Source organism: Borostomias antarcticus (assembly GCF_949987555.1).
Source record: "Borostomias antarcticus genome assembly, chromosome: 6".
In the NCBI taxonomy this organism is placed as follows: Eukaryota; Metazoa; Chordata; class Actinopteri; order Stomiiformes; family Stomiidae; genus Borostomias; species Borostomias antarcticus.
Genome location: NC_140239.1, coordinates 23,150,520 through 23,167,708, shown reverse-complemented (window position 1 = coordinate 23,167,708; position 17,189 = coordinate 23,150,520).

The window sequence follows — 17,189 nt, the reverse complement described above, 5'->3', positions numbered from 1 at the left end:
GTTTTATGATCTTTATATTAATTTGAATGGTTGTTCATCATCTCAATTCCAAGAGGGATCATAGCTTTACAATGGCAACTGAATCCCCCCCCCCCTCCCAAAAAAACCCAAACAATAACCAAGGTTTCTCTTTCAAAGTCACTAATAAACAATGAGGTACTGTAGTCGATTACGTTGTACTAATCATTATTAAATGTCATTGAAGAAATAGCACCCATCAGCAACCATGATCCTCAGCTAGACACAGTATATATGGCTTCTCAGTATGCATTCTTTTTGTACTAAGCTATCATCCTTTTTTTCATTTTAGGCGCCCGTAGCTTAGCTGGGGGGCGTAGACCGTACGGTAGGTCTGGTAGGGGTCCATTTTCTTATACCTTTTTTATATGTTGTTAATACATTTTGTTCATACCATTTTGTTCCTCCTATTAATATATGAATGTTGGCAGAATTATTACATTCTTGATTAAAGACAATGTTCATGCCCACTAAGTTTGTGAAGATATATGTAAATGTCTTCATTTTGCTGTTGACCATTTACCCTTTCACATTAAATCAAATGGATATTTAAACATCATACTGTAGATCAAACAGCTGGCCATGCTAGCACAACAATATATTTCAACATGTTATACACAGCACTACTTGACTAGTGGCTGCTATTACTTGCCTTGTGTTGTCACATCGGCAAAATTACGTTCTATGTGCCAAGTTAAAACAATCATGAAAGACCATTCCATTTGAAATGTCTTTTGCACATCCTTTCATACCTGAGATGTGCATGCAATCATAAACAATTACCCAAGATATATTTGTCTCATGATAATTTAAATGTTTAGTTTTTATTCAGTTTGTTTTTCCCAGTATTATGACTCAATGCATTATTATTATTATTATTATTATTATTATCAATAATATTATTATTATCTGGTTTTAATCATGATATTATTACGTTTTCTCAAATGTTTGCTTTGAGTTGATGGAAGGGAATCTGATCTGCATAATAATACTCTTACAATTTCTCCAGACATGCTGGTACACAACAAGGCAGGTTATGGCCAACCTAACGGCTTTGTTGTACAAACCAGTGACAAATCAATGCTGCCCTTAGACAGGCTTAGCGCCAATAAACAAGTGCTCACTGGAGATGTACTGTAGTACAATATACTACAGTATCCAGAGCATTTGTCTGTTTCATCACTGATTGGAGACATTTGACATGTTGAACATTGTGCTTGCACTTGTATTCATTTGCAATACTGATTGAAGGACTTTGAAAGGAGGATTCATCTCCAAGCGGCAAAGAGAAGTGGATTTTGAAGTGTATCCACAGTACAGCACGCCATAGCCAAAGAAAAAGGTCTAGCTTTTCTGAAGCAAAGGATGCAGGGGGAGGTATCCTGAATGTTGTGTTGCAGTTGAAAGGCTTCTGGTTCACGAAAAGCTTATGCACATCCATTTAGTGCTGGTGCAGGCCAAAAAAGCAGTACAGAAGTTGAAAGGCTTCTCCCAGCCCATTGATTTGTGAAGGTTTGTTGTATTCCATAAGTGTAATCCACGTGTGCATCCATGGGGGCATTACCACTGTATGTATATATGTATGTGGCTATGGAACGACATGCTTGTTCTCTTCTACTTCCAACTCCTCTTGAATGAGGGCAGTAATTACTTATACACTTGAACCAGCGCTAGGGGCGTCAGCTGGTACGTAAAACAGATGTCACATGCTTGACATGTCCTGCTGTTTGTCCACTGTCAAGCCATGCATCCACATATGCATTCACTCATTCACCACAAGTAAAGCCATCTATATGATTGTAATTAGCCTGGAAAGAGATGGCCTGCTGTGACTCCTGCATAGAAAGGCTGTGGGTTAACAGTATATAACTTTATTTATTTAAGGAGAGCATCAGCATGGCTATGACCTGCATTAGTCAGCTAAGCTATCAAATTCAAGTCATCTTGATTCAGATGTATTTGTTACGTGTAAAAGTACAGTGTACAATATACAGTGAACTGTTGCTGCCAGCTCCATGATGTGCTCTAAAGATTACAAATAATGACATTATTATAACTTGACAATCTTACCTGGCGATGCTCATCCAGCCAAAACTCTTGAGGATGTTAACTGAATATTACCAATGGACTCCTTAGTCCTGTATTAAGTGTATTTGATTCTAGGTCTAGATGCAGGGTTTCGCTGCCATTATGCCTCTGGCCCTCCACTATTTGCATCTCAGCCAGTGATACTAAACACGACGGACATCCATACAACACTGCTCACACTACATCTACAGCCCCCATGCTCATGAGGCTTGTCAGTCATCTCATATCCTTGAGACAGAACATCCGACCCTGAGAAAGAGCAGTGTCCCTCCAGCCTCAGCGCCAATCACAGTCCCCATTATGGCAGGGCCAATCACAGTCCCCATTATGGCAGGGCCAATCACAGTCCCCATTATGGCAGGGCCAATCACAGTCCCCATTATGGCAGGGCCAATCACAGTCCCCCATTATGGCAGGGCCAATCACAGTCCCCCATTATGGCAGGGCCCGTCCATGGCCCAAAGGAGGGAAGTGAACGGGAGAGGAGTGACTATCCATCAGAGCAGTCGCCATGGTGTTACTGAAATCCCTGACCACAAGGAAACCAATCCGATGTCTGAGAGGTCATGTGGACAGACAGACAAAGAAAGAGGCGGAACGCTGATTTGTGAAGTTTTACTGAAAACATTGCAAAATTATACTGTATTAGGTGACACTTTACATTAAGTTTCTTGTATGATGTTTGCTATACGTGGGAAGCAAGCAATAGATCATTACATTTTCATTCTTACTGGCAGATGTATTTATTAAATTTAACTATTAAGAAATGAAAGGATCCAACTGTAAAGTGTGGCCTGATATTATAAAATAATGAAAAAGTCAAAAGACATTCATAAAATTATCGTGACTTGAAGTAGATTAAAACAAGTTGTATGACCTTTGGTTATAGGGATGAAACACCTTTCTTCCCCCCTCTGATTGGAAGTTTAAAATTCGAAACTCGATGAGAAAACGTAAGATGAGGAAATATAGGTAAAATAGCAATGCATGAAATTCTCTATTTCTATATTGTGTACATTGTTCTTGTCTGTGGAAAATAAAAAATAAAACAATCTACAGAGATGGTAGACAGATAAATAGACAGGTAGAAAGGCCTTTGAGGACACTGCCAGGCCATTCTTCTGGGCAGTGAATGAGGTACTCGGTCTCTGTCCTCTCAGCTCTCTCTCCTCGCTGTGTGAATACCATGACCCTCTTTAGATCTGATAAACATAGCTGCAGCTGCTTGACAGATACCGGTCCAATTCGATCTCATGTTTATGGGCTGTTTGCTCCGCAGACTAGTTAATTGGTTGGGTAATTGAATGTTTGAATCGTTTGTCTTTTCTGTCTTCTTTCTCGTTACTTTTTCTGCCTTTGCCATATTTTTTTTTTACCTGCATTGTCAAACTTTAACAATAAGTTTAATGCCCCCCCTCCCCTCCCCCACTTAGACTCATTCAGCGTCTCCCTCATTTGTTTGTTCATTTGTTGTTCATTTGCTGATTCATGTTGTGTTAGTTCCTACATGACCTTATGTCATTACCTGGGGCCTCACTTATGCAGTATGACTTGTGTTTTTTCATAGTTGACTTGATTGAAAAATGGATTAAGAATAAAACCTGCACTTTCTAAATGGTGAAATTGATGTACATGCCTCACCAACACTGTACAGCACATGAACACTGTTCTTAGTTACAGTAAAACGAACCTCCATTTCGTGCAAGTCTGTCTATGAATGTGGCCCCTGAACTTTAACTATTTATTGATTCATACATTATAAGTATTTTTTATTTATATCCTGTCTTTGTCTTCTATAATTTGTGTTAGTTTCCTCATCTATGTATGGGTGTCATTTCTAGCCAAGACCCAGCTCTATACAGAGAATGGATGACATGGCATGTTTGTCTTCTATATTCTCTACTGACCTTGTATGACCAGTCTAATATGCCTCTTGACTCACTCGTCATTGCGCCGTTCTCTGAACAGATGCCGTTAGAATGTGTTGTGGATGGGAACGCAACCCGGGTTGAATACTGTGGACCATCCCAGCACCATATAGATCTAGCATTTACATGTACATGTCTTTGTCTTCTGTGTGTTTTTGATTGACTGAATATCATGACCAGTGAGAGAAAAGGCACTGGTATGTCTTCTGAAATGTGTGTGACTCTCACTGGAGTGTGATCCCTGCAAGTCTTGGCGTGAGGCATGGTAGGTACTGTACAGTAAGATGTACGTGTGCACGAGTCTCTCCTCTCTCCCTCCATCTCCCCTCACTAACAAGTGTCGCCTGCTCTTTTCAGGGATCCAGTTTCGTCTCCCTACTTCCTGCAGTGTGGACCGGGCCGAGCCCCCTCCAGGTAAAATAGCCCTGTCAACCCCCCTCCTACAAAACTCACTTTTAAACTCACAGTCTCTGGTGAGGGGTCTTATCTGAGATGGTTCCTCACGGTTCTGACCCTGTCGTTTGACGCAGCTCCGGCCCAGAGGAGGGGTGTTAAAGATATGACAGGCGCTGGGGCGCTGTTCTCAGATCCCCTGCCTCGCCCCACGGGCTGTTAGCCCAGTCCAAGCACAGCTCTTGAACACAGAGGGACACACGCACACACACACACACTACTTTAGGAGTGTATAGTCTGCCTGCCTGCTGCTGCAGAATTAGGAAGGCATGCTGGGTGAGATGCAATTGGTTTTCAAACTCAGTCTCCTTGAATTGGAGGTTGCTTTAGAAGTCATACACCCTGGCTTGTAAGGATAAGGAGGGTTGTTCAAAATGATATTGAATATAGAAGTGGATGGAATATTTGATAAATAGGTGGGGGGGGGGGGGGCTGAATGAATAAGTGAATGAGCGCTTGATTGTGTGTCAGGGCCATTGTCGCGCTCTCTTACACAACCTATTTGTGATGGTGTCTATTTTTGTCACTGCTGTGAATCATCCATCAACTCTTTCATAAAATAGTGGTCTGGAAATTGTGCTTGGTGCACATCAGTGTCCCCGTTCACCGCTTGCCGGGTTCTGCCTTCTCTTCAGCCGAAGCCTTTAAAAAAGGTGAAGGACGGGTGATTTGTGGATACCGTGCCAAAAACATGCTTCTTTTGAAAGATATGAAGTGCTGTCTGCCGTCAGCATAAACAACAGTCCACTTGTGTTTCAGGTGTCTGCCTCGTGTTGACGGTCAGTGTATCTTAGTGAAAGATCTGAGAGGCTCCAAGTCTTGGAAATTAACCGTAACTCAAGTGTTGCTGTGTCACTGTGTGAGTTTAATTGAATTTCCTTAATTGCTTTGCTGCTAATCCATAAGAGATTTACTCACCTTTGTCCAACACAAGCCCATTAGTGGCAACTATTCTGCATGGTTATAGGGATTATGCTATTTAGAGCCTGGTAAGCAACTGCATTTGATATCAATGTTCTACCAGAGCAGTTCTACTGTACCTGTCTGTCTGTGTAGCCGGCATATCCCCCTTCCCCACTCTGCCCTGAGCTCCGAAAGACGGGACGCGTCCCGCGGCACCACACCGCTCGGGCGGGGTTGTAAACGCCGGGCTCGTTAGCCATGAATCCGACACAGCTTCTCGCCTCAGCGGCGGCGGCGGCCGAAAGTCCATCGTTTTCTCCCGCTCGTTCTAGCGCCGTCGTCCTCGGGCGACCCCTCCCGCACAGAGCCCCCGCAACCGCCCGCCGCCGTGGCATTTGGATAATGGCTCACGGCTCTGCGGTTCTGTTTCATCATTCACTGCCGCGTGTGCAAGAGGAGGAGAGCGAGCAGGGGGGGGCGGGCGGCCTTATCCGTTACCCGCCGTCATCCCAGACTCCCCGCCCCCTTCAGCTGTCCTCTTCACCGCCTCCCTGTTCCCTGTGTCTGCCCCTCCCCCCCGCGCCCCCCCCCCCCCGCCCCCACTGCCCCGCCAGCTGTGACGTACACCCCCAGCTATAAGAAGACTCCTCCGCCGGTGCCCCCCCGGGCCACCACCAAGCCCCTCATCTCCGTGACGGCCCAGAGCAGCACAGAGTCCACCCAGGACGCCTACCATGAGGGGAGGCACCCGCGGCCCAGCGTTCTGTGGGCGGCGGACGGCCAGGCCCGGAGCCACTACAACTCCACCGACAGCCTGGACAGCGCCAAGGCCGTGACGCTGGCCATGGAGACGGCGGCGGGCAAGCGGCACGCCTCCACGGGGAGCCACAGCTCGGTGCAGACGTGCGACAAGGCGGTGCTGGTGTCCAAGGCGGAGGAATACCTCAAAACACCGCGCTCTTCCATCGGCATACAGGTACGCACGGCATACGGACGCGAAGGCACACGCACACACACACGTAGGTAAACACACAACACACTCACAGACACTTGCAAAGACAGACAAAAACACCTCTGCTCTTATACATACTGTACACACACACACACACACATTTATTAACTATTGACCACCTAGATGTACAGCCCGGGGAGTTCAGTCTCAGGCTGGTCGCCTATTCTAACTCACAGCTCATTACTAATAGTGCCAGACACCATAGCCTCAGATGACAATGTTGCGCAATAATTTATATGCGTGTATCGATTTGATTGATCTGTTTCACACAGGCAATCAGCATAATGAGATTCACTTAGAGACATCCAACTTGCAAATGACTCATATAGTGCACCCTGCCTGGGTGCAGAGCTGTGGTTGGACTGTACTCTGTCTGCTGAGGCTTTTTTACATTGCATAGCCTATGCCGAAATGACTCAGGAATAACAGCTGAGATGGCTTTTCAAAGGTGACTTCTGTCTCTCTTGTGTTACACAGACTGTGAGGGGACGACTAGAAACAAATGGAATGCTATCATCATCATCATCATATCCTTATCATCAACAACATCATAATTATCTTAATCGCCAAATACTCATCTTCATGTGGTATGATTGTTGATTTATTTGAATCATGTATGACAGTTGATCCCAGTACCAACTGCTACACTGTTATTGTTTAAATGTATGACTACCCTTGAGGCATTTAAAAAAACAAAGACATTTCCTGCAACATCACAGAAGAATGTAGCAGCGCTTCAGTGGCGATATGTGTATGTCGTGTGTACTTGAGTATACAGAAGCAGTTGTGTTGAAAATGAGCTTTGCTTAGGGAATAGATATAGGCCCCATAACAGCAATGGATCTCAGGAAGGCTCAGTCATTGGATCTCGGGAAAAACTATGGTTCTTTACCTAATAATGAAGACCCCTCTTCTCTCTCTCTCTCTCTCTCTCTCAGGTGGAAACAGCGACAGACTCAGAGTCTGACAGTAAAAGTTTTCCTCAGTACCATTCTGTAGGGACACAGGTGGAGGATGAGAAGCGGTAGGTTGCACACACACACGCAGCCCCCCCCCCACACACACAGATAAAGAGAAAACATTCACACAATTGAACTTCTTACCCTATCACTATATCCTGGCTCGCGGTTGCAATCTAACCTAATCTTCTCCTGCATGTCAAAGTTGAACACTTTATTACTGCGTGTTGGATTCTGTATATTGTCCGCGTCTTGTCACATTGTGTTTCAAATGGGTTTTGTCATCTCGTTTCCACGCGTTGGTGTTCGCTGTGAGGTCAGTATATATGTGTGTATATATATATATATATATATATATATATATAGTATGTATCTATGTGTATATGTGTGTTTTCAATTGTTATCTATATATACACTACGTATCTATGTGTATATGTGTGTTTTTATATTTGTTATATATATACAGTATACACTACGTATCTATGTGTATATGTGTGTTTTTATATTTGTTATATATATACAGTATACACTACGTATCTATGTGTATATGTGTGTTTTTTCATCTGTTATATATATATATATACACTACGTATCTATGTGTATATGTGTGTGTTTTCATTGTGTCTCAGACACGGCAGGTTCAAGCGCTCCAACAGCGTGACCACGGCCGTGCAGGCCGACCTGGAGCTGGAGGGCTTCCCCTCCACGGAGGACAAGGGCCTACAGTTCGGCGGGGGCTTCCAGCGCCACTCGGAGCCCAGCACGCCCACGCAGTACGGCGCCGTCCGCACCGTGCGCACCCAGGGCCTGTTCAGCTACCGGGAGGACTACCGGCCCCCCAGCGGGCCCCCCAGCCCCCAGCCCGAGTCCTGGCTGACGGAGCCCAGTCTGGAGGGGGCGGAGGGGGGCCACGTGTCCCCCCACCGCAGGGACGGCGCCTGGTTCATGCAGCTCCTGCACAGCGAGACCAAGAGGCTGGAGGGCTGGTGCAAAGACATGGAGAGGGAGGCGGAGGAGCACGACCTGTCGGAGGAGAGTGAGTGTCCTCTGCCGGGTAAAGACACGTACTAGTGCACTTGCTCTGTGCTCCTCCGAATACACGCTCCTCTTATCTGAAGGAAATGTCACTTCCCAGTCCATGAACCAGTAGCTGTTTAAGAATTGCATGAGCGCAATCTCTGATGTTTGTAGATACAATGCCAATTGTGTAACCAAACGTACAAGTAAACCAACAATCATGGTATATTCATGAATACATCCATTTGTTGCCAGCGCAAGTGTAATGCTCAGAGTTTTGATACAGCAGACAATTTTCAGCGAGGTGCCAGATCGTTTCTGAGTGAGTGGTTCTATGTGTGTGTTGGCGTGCGAATGTGTCTATCCCCCAGTCCTAGGGAAAATCCGGAGCGCCGTGGGCAGCGCACAGCTCCTCATGTCTCAGAAGTTCCAGCAGTTTTACTGGCTGTGTCAGCAGAACCTGGTAAGTGGCCGAAAACAGACACCCCCCCCCCCTCCCCCAATTTCGCATGTCGCTGAACACCTCGGTACACGCTGCGCGCTTTTGCTCAAGATTCGTGACGGCAAAAAGAAGTCGTGCTTGTCTGAGCCTGTTGATAAGTGTCTACAGAAGTCTGATGCAGCACTAACGCGCTCCAGAAATAGCCGGTTGGAATCGATGGAGAACCCGTCACCCCCCAGTGGGCGGGCGGGGAGTCACGACAGGAAGTCGAGCTCTCACGCTCAAACGATTCATTAATGCACCTAGACAGGAATTTGAATAGCGTGCGGGGATCTGAATAATGAACTGCCACACGTTTCATAACTCACTTGAATTCTCAGGCAGTTAGAAGTTAATTTCACATTTTTTATGAGACCCATTAGTAATTACAGGTAAAGTGTCAACCTGTATTACTGTAGTGACGGGTGACCTGAATTACTTTAATGAAGGCTGGTCTTAGAAGACTCATGAATAACTTCCTCGAGTCTTCACTGCTGTGCTTAGACAGAACCCAACCGATGCTGATCTGTGTGTGAGAAAAATAAAGGGAGAGAGAGAGAGAGTGGGGCTTTGAGCACAAAGGCCATTCACACTTTCTTTTTCCAGTGGAAGGCTGAAAGTTAGTTGAGGAGGGCTTAATGAGCCCTCTCTCTCGCCAAGCATGCGCGTGTTTCTCCTCTGATGAGTGTGATACCTTGAAGCTGGTGTTTTGGTCTCTTTTCTGAGAGCCGAGGACCCTCTCCTCTCGCTCCCAGGAGATAATGGGATGATGGATGAAGTCCCACATTTACTGTGACATGGCGTAGATCGCTCGGAGCTCTCAAACATGTCTGAGTGAGAGAGCAACGCTCCACCCCCTAGTGGATAGAGCGGGAACTGCGGGAGCGGTACAGTTTCTCTTGAACAGTAGCCTCCATGAGGAAATGAAGATGTGTGCCGTTGCCTTCCTTGAACAGGCAAAGGGAGACACCTAGTGGTTAGTGTTATAAAGTCATTTGCTCAGCAGGTGTTGGACTGCTAGCCTGTTCTAGAATGTTTTAAGCTGTTGTTACTGTACCTAGCACTGCATAAGCGTCATTAACTATATCGATTCAACCCTCCCCCCCCCCCCCTCCGTCCCAGGACCCCAGCGCCATGCCCCGACCCACATCTCAGGACCTGGCCGGATTCTGGGACCTGCTGCAGCTCTCTATCGACGACGTCACTGCCAAGTTTGATGAGCTGCAACAGATCAAGAGCAATGAGTGGAGGGCCGTGGAGAGTCCGGAGAAGAAGGTGGGTGTCAGTGACACAGATTTGCAGCTGATAACGCCACAGGTATGTCCCACATCTCTCCTCCGTCTTTATCTCTCCTCACGTGTACTCATTCTGCTTGTAGGCCTGCAGCTAACTCAATAGGGGGGGGGGATTACATAGAAGGCCCTGGACTATTGCCGCAACTCAAGAATGTTTTGTTAGTGTTACGTAGAATGGTGTAACAAGGAACTTACACAAACTGAATATTCCTCTCCCCCTTCTCTCTCTCCACCTTCCTCCTGGGGTGCGTGCAGGAGAGGAAGTGGCCGCCGCCGCTGCCAAAGAGGCCCTCCAGGGGCCGCGGCATGACGCGGGAGCGCTCCCTGGACCTGCAGGACCGGCAGCGCCAGGAGGCCCGCCGACGCCTCATGGCGGCCAAGCGGGCCGCCTCCTTCAGACAGAACTCGGCCACAGAGAGGGCAGACAGCATCGAGATCTACATCCCGGAGGCCCAGACCCGACTTTGAGGTCCGAGGACCACCCCCTCCCTCCCACCCCCACCCCAATATACCCCCCAAAGCAACCATCATTACATTCCCTAGCCAGTGGCCTCACCCCTTCTCCCTCCACCCCTCTGTGCCGACGCCTCTCCCCCCTCTCTGTCCGGTCCGTCCATCCGCCATTCTCTGGTTCGGCCCTCCGGTCACACAGAGGAAACCTCCCCAGCTCCACGAGAATGAGCCGCCTCCTCCTCCCCCCTTTAACAGAACTAATCTTCCATTCACAATCCACACGGGGTAAATACGCCCACTCGTTTCTGTTCCGCAACTCATTTTGTCGTCGGAAAAAGCGACCTGCACCCCCCCCCCCACCCCCCACCCCCCCGAAAGAGATCTTTACTTTGTGGTCATCTGCAAGCCTCTGGGTGAGTAAGGGTTCATCCGTGTTTTTTGGCCGCCGTGTTCAAAGGGAAATCACAAAGTGCAACTTTTCTAAAGAATCTCACCAGCAACAGTGGTCTTGGGCTAAAGCACCCTGTGTGGTGACTACCATAGTAGGGTAGCACAGAGGTGATGACTCACTGTCCGGCTTGAAGTGTGGAGAGCTAACCCACGCGGGTTGACGTGAGTGATAGTACGATTGATCAACACCTGCTATTGAAATACCTCAGTCTAGCAGTGGGTAGAGTCATTACATCTGATGTGGTTGCACAGCAGTTTGCTAGATTAGGTCCACTATTATTCCGGGGACACTCAGTACTCACACACAGCCATTTACACCAGGCCAGCTGCAGCCATTGACTAACGTTGCTGAGACATGAGATTGGAGGGGAAAAAGACTGACATGCAGGAGTTCAATATCTTAGGGCAACATTGGTTTATTTTCATTAGGATTATGGCATCGCAAGGTTAAGACATTGTCACAGTGTTTGTGGTACATTTCCTATTGGTTCCCTATGACACGTTTCCATCGCAGTACATCACTAAGAGGTTAAAGTGATTTTCGGGTGTGGAGGAAAAAGTTGACTTTATGATACAATGCAGTTTTGCACCTTATGTAATATCCATGTGTGTATTTCCAAGGGAAATGTAGTTTATGATGCTCACTTGATATCGTTGCAGTTGAATTGCAAGGTCAGATATGGAGAATTTACTATTGAACATGACTGTAACATTAGTCGCTATTCCACATCAAACCACCTCCCCTCTCTTGAGTGTTTTATTCAACGCTTTGATGGCACTCTGTCCTGCTGTATGACTACAAAGCCGACATCAACAAACTATGTATCTCTCTTACAACCAATGGGCGACATCAAACTCTTGATTTAGCTGCATTGTTGTCATTATGAAGGATGTGACAGTGTAACTATCTGCACTGTCTATAGGGATAATTGTCTGTTCCCTAGTGTATAGAAAATATAACTTGAAATATCATATATAGGGACCACATCATACGCATTTTACCACATCTGGCACAGAGTAGTGAAGTTTTTTCCTTTATATTTTGGAGCTACTGAGGTAGTCTAGGACAAACAGGTGCAAAAGACACTTTAACACTATTCAGTTACTAGTAAATGGTGCTGCTTTTTACTCTAAAACTGTTGTCCCTACCCAGTCCTATGAGCACACACATACACTCTAGGACTTTTTAAACAGATTTATTAACATGATACCTATTGTATCTCTGACCACTTACATTGGGTTGTGAAAAAAATGTAGTTTTTTGCTTAAGTGTTGTTGAATGAGGGAGGCAGTATGAAACATGCATTTCAGTATTTGATGGTGTTTTGTTTTTACCCAACACCTCGGGGCATCCTGGTGAGGGAGGTTGCATTGATGTTTTACTGACGTTGCTCTGACATTCCACCAACCTTAAACTGAAGATAGAACCTGGCCCTCCCCCACAAGGAGCTGATTGGTTCGATATACTGTAAAGTATAGTACTGTATCTACCCATACATACTCTACCAACTATATGATACTGACATTAGAGTGTTGTATTTCATTTCATATCCATTCATGCATATCAATAGATGATTAAAGTTAAGCCAAGTAGGCTAGTTATTTTCAAAACAAATTGCCACATGTTATTGTAACACTAGGGTTGCTGGTGAGGGATGGTGGACTTAAAACGTGTCAAGAGAAGGATGCTGTGCTGACAATGTCTCATGTCTTTATTGTTTGAAGGGAGATTGTTCTCTTTGGTAGGGAGTGGCCTAGTGTTTTCAGTTATCTCATTATTAAGAAAAGTTTGGAAAATAAAATTTGACCCTTATTGTTCTATAGAGACACACACACCTTTTGCTAAATCAGCGAACTCCTTCCTGCATAAGTAGTTACGGGCATCCATTTTCTTTTGTGGTGTTAGTATCTGTGATTATGAAACCCTTACTTTACCAGGCAGCCTTAACAAACACATCTCAAAGCAAAAAAAGACATGAATGTAGAGCCCCTAATGATGCAAAAACAAGGTTCCTGATGTAAAGGTGCTGTCTGAGATTCTACCTAACAGGATTTTCTTCCCCAGTTGTTTGGTTTTAGTGAGAAGCTTAACATACTGTACATACTGTCCAAACACAATAGTGAGGAATAGAGGTGGCATGGAAAGGTTAATGAAGACTTTGTAGATGCAACCTTGCAGTCATTAAAGCTTGCTTTCTGGGCCAGAGAAATGATGTCACTTCAGCTATTATGCACCCAATGATGTGCTACTGGCAATGTCCTCTAGAGACTGTCTCTACAGTAGACACATGCACCAGAAAGGTACATTCAAAATTACAGGGTAGCCTACTGCTGCTAGCAACGTACTGTACTATTTAGTACAGTTACCTAGTCACACACTGATACAGTTATATACAGTACATGAGACAAGTATCATAAAAAGTTAATATAAAATGATAGTAGGATTATATATTAGGAAGAGTATTTTTCCCTCAAGTAGTTCATGGGGCTTTGTCCAATTGTCATGCTGTCATACATTTGGCTAGTTTTTTTGTCCTTTCAGATTGTTTGATATAAATGTGATCAAACCCATAATCATTCTGTTTCATAGATGTGTGTGACACATGCACTTTTTCATTGTCTGGGGAGTTTGGCAACTATTTAAATGATGGAAGAATCCTCAGGTGCCTTAAAATCGGACTCTTATAGGACTCTGTGAATGAATGTCATTGGATGAGGGAATGCAATGCATCTCTGAGTGCTTAGTTTACCATAGGTTATCTGACTTAATTGATAACACCATCACAAAGGGCTGTGAGTGACGAGAAGCTTGACATGTATTGTTTTAATACACTGGGATTTGTAGTTTAAATCTTGATTTGATCATTTAAGGTGAAAATCCATGGTATAACTGCAGCACAATTAGAATTTCAGAGGATCAGATCTGAATATATACTGTATATTATAGAGATTTATCTGAGATATTTAGTGATGAGTGTTTCTGGATTCAAGGTTTGACATACTGTAGTTTTTATCTTTTTTCATGATGATAAGAAGTTAGTTGACTAGGTTTTGATTCTCACGTATGCAGGTACAGTAGTTCATCCTGTGATGTTGCTCTGTCTGTTGGGAGTATATTCTGAAACCAGATTAGCGGTAGGGCTTTCTGTGTGTGTGTGTGTGTGTGTGTGTGTGTGTGTGTGTGTGTGTGTGTGTGTGTGTGTGCGTACAGTATGTGTGGCTCATGGGAGATTTGATAGGGAAGAACATCATCTACTGTACCACCATGATATCTACAGTACCACCCCATTTTCCGTAACCACCTTGCTGTTACATTCTACACTCACAAAACAACTCTATTGCATTACCAACACAAACTAGAGACTGACAAAACTTGACCTGCTTCAAAGTGCAATAGTGTTCCATACAACAGGCAGGCACACATACAGCTATTTACCTCATGGTTCAGTGTAAGTTGATAGGGACATTTGTGTGCTGTACAATGTCCACCAGAGCACTTTGTCATGCCTGTGTCCTATGCAGCAGTTCCTCTGTTGGGCTGCACATACTGTAACCATGTGTTTCAGGCAGGTCCCAGTGAATACACCATTTATTTAGCCAACCAGCTCATGTGAATACATCTGTGGTTGTTTATGGCATGGTGAAGTAAAGGTTTGAATTGTTAGACACCTGGCATCGGGTTGTATTAAGTCTATATGATGTTTTGGATGTTTACAGACTCCGGTCCTCCGTTGCCCTCATCCTAGTCTCGTGATGCCAGACTTTGGAGATAGTCTACCCTCCTCCTATGTATTCCACACTAGCAGGACAGCTCATGTTGACACGGTGTTTCCAGGTGAATTGACGGTTTCAAGACAATTCTGTTCTGTTACTTTAAGACTTTATAATACTGCATTTAGAATAACAAATTATACCTGTGTCCTTTAGATAGTATGTTGCTCTTTAGCCTTTTAAAAGTGAAGCTATTTTCAAAGGGATTACATTTCTTTCTGTGAAACATGCTAGCTAGTGTTCTAAGATTGGTTGTTGTCCTAAAATCTTCAGAGAAGTCAGTATAGGTGCTGAAATTAATATGACCTCTCTCTTGATTTTTTTCAGTTTGCAGATACTGGTTTATTCTGACAATCAACAAATGAACAACAAATAAATGCACCTAAACACATGCATGCACACACATACTGTACACATACTGCACAGTAAATACACACACACACACAGGCTGTACTTCTGCCACAGCATTAACACAAATTCCCAAGATGGCACTCTGAATGAGCTTTGACATTAAACATCTAGTTTCATATGTCCTGTAAACTTTGCTTGAGTTTTTATTATTTATACTTTCACTTCCCTCCTGTTTCCTAGTGTGACTGCACTGCAAGAATGTCTATCCCTCTGTTTCTCTCTCTCTCTCTTTTTCCACCCCCCCCCCCCCTCTCTCTCTCTCTCTCTCTCTCTCTTTCTCTCTCTCTCTCCTCTCTCTCATCTCATAAAACATTTGACTTAATTTGGAAGCCAATGTTAAGACATAGATGGAGCCAATATTGCTCTGTTATTATCACTGATTTTGGGAGACAGAACTATGTTTCCATTCAATCTTTGGGGTTCGTACCAAAATTCCTTTAGGAACTATTAATGGTGCATACTAATGAAACAGTAACCCTGTTGTGAGTGGGTAACTTTGGGCTGCTTCACATTGGAAACATGATGAATTGAGGGCACACTTGTGCCCTCTAGCAATAAGCTTCATTCAAACAATCCACTCACAGTGCACTGTAAGCTTCACACACACCCTGAATCTGGCCAAACAACAACTGCCGGGCGGCCTTCCTCATTGTCCTGCCCACAGAGCTGCTTACTGGACCATAACTAGGCTACATAGAGGAGAGTATGTTCTCCTTCCATATTGTCTCCTAGTTTCCATACGAACCCCCCAGGCCTGTGTGAAATTCAGGGTAGGTGTGCAGTCACATTGTTCACTTTCACTGTCATTGCGTTGTTTGCCTTTTGAAGCCAATGCAAGCCTCCCAGGGAAGAGATGAGACCCCAGTACCTGTGCTCTGTTCTCTTAACACTCAATGTTTTGTGAGGGGAGAGAGCTGTCACTACTTGTTTACCTTTGGTGGAGAAAATGTCTAATGTGTTGTGGCTGTGGGTAGAAATTCTAAATGGCCTCTCATGGATAATGGAATGTGATATGAAAGGGGAAAAAATATGGATAGTATAGATTAGCTTAAACTATTTTGAATTGTTAGATATATCAATACTGAGGATGAATATAATGCCAAATATTCATTATTTGTACAGAAATATACATATATAAATATATAAATATATGCCTAATTTAAATGGAACTATTTTCCGCTCTTGACCATGTTTTTGTTGTTTAACTTTTCTTTGTCTAGGTTATTTTATAAGGTCTTAAGATAGCATGCAGGATATTGATAATGAATGTATTATTTGATGTTCCATTGCTGTTGAGTATTGCAGCACACTACAAGGCGATTTGTATTTATATGACTAATTTGCATATTAAGTTACTATTTAATTTATACATTTGTTTTTTCGGAAAATTAATTGTAAACCTTTCTTTTCTAAATACCAGTTTTTGGAAAGTTTTGAACTATTTATATTTATTTTATTATTTTCCTGCTTTATCAACGTGCTTCAGTGTTTTTGCCATAACTTATCAATCTGTCTCCTTGAATTAAGTATTGCTGATGACCATCTATTGTAAATAGTTCTGCAAATTAAACTTTTTGGAAGAAAACAACAAGGTTTCCATCTTGGTTCATCCCATTGTGATAAAAGCACTGTCTGTGGAACATTCTAGTCTAGTATTTACAGCCATCTGTATAAACCAGATGGGGGAGCCCTAACGGAAAGAAACCCCATCTATGTTTAGCATCATTCATAGGGCCTACTGTTTTTGTAAGCATACAGGTGTCGGTCCATTCACATTGATGATGTTTTTTTCCCCCTGTATCCTTCTTACTCCCCTGTTATTGGCGATTTATAATCTGTTCGACATTCCCCTAATCAACATCGGTAAATCACTGCAAATCTTAATTGTCAGGAAACATATGAGTAGACTCTGAAAATAATCCTCCCTCCTCTTATGTAAGGGGATGATGG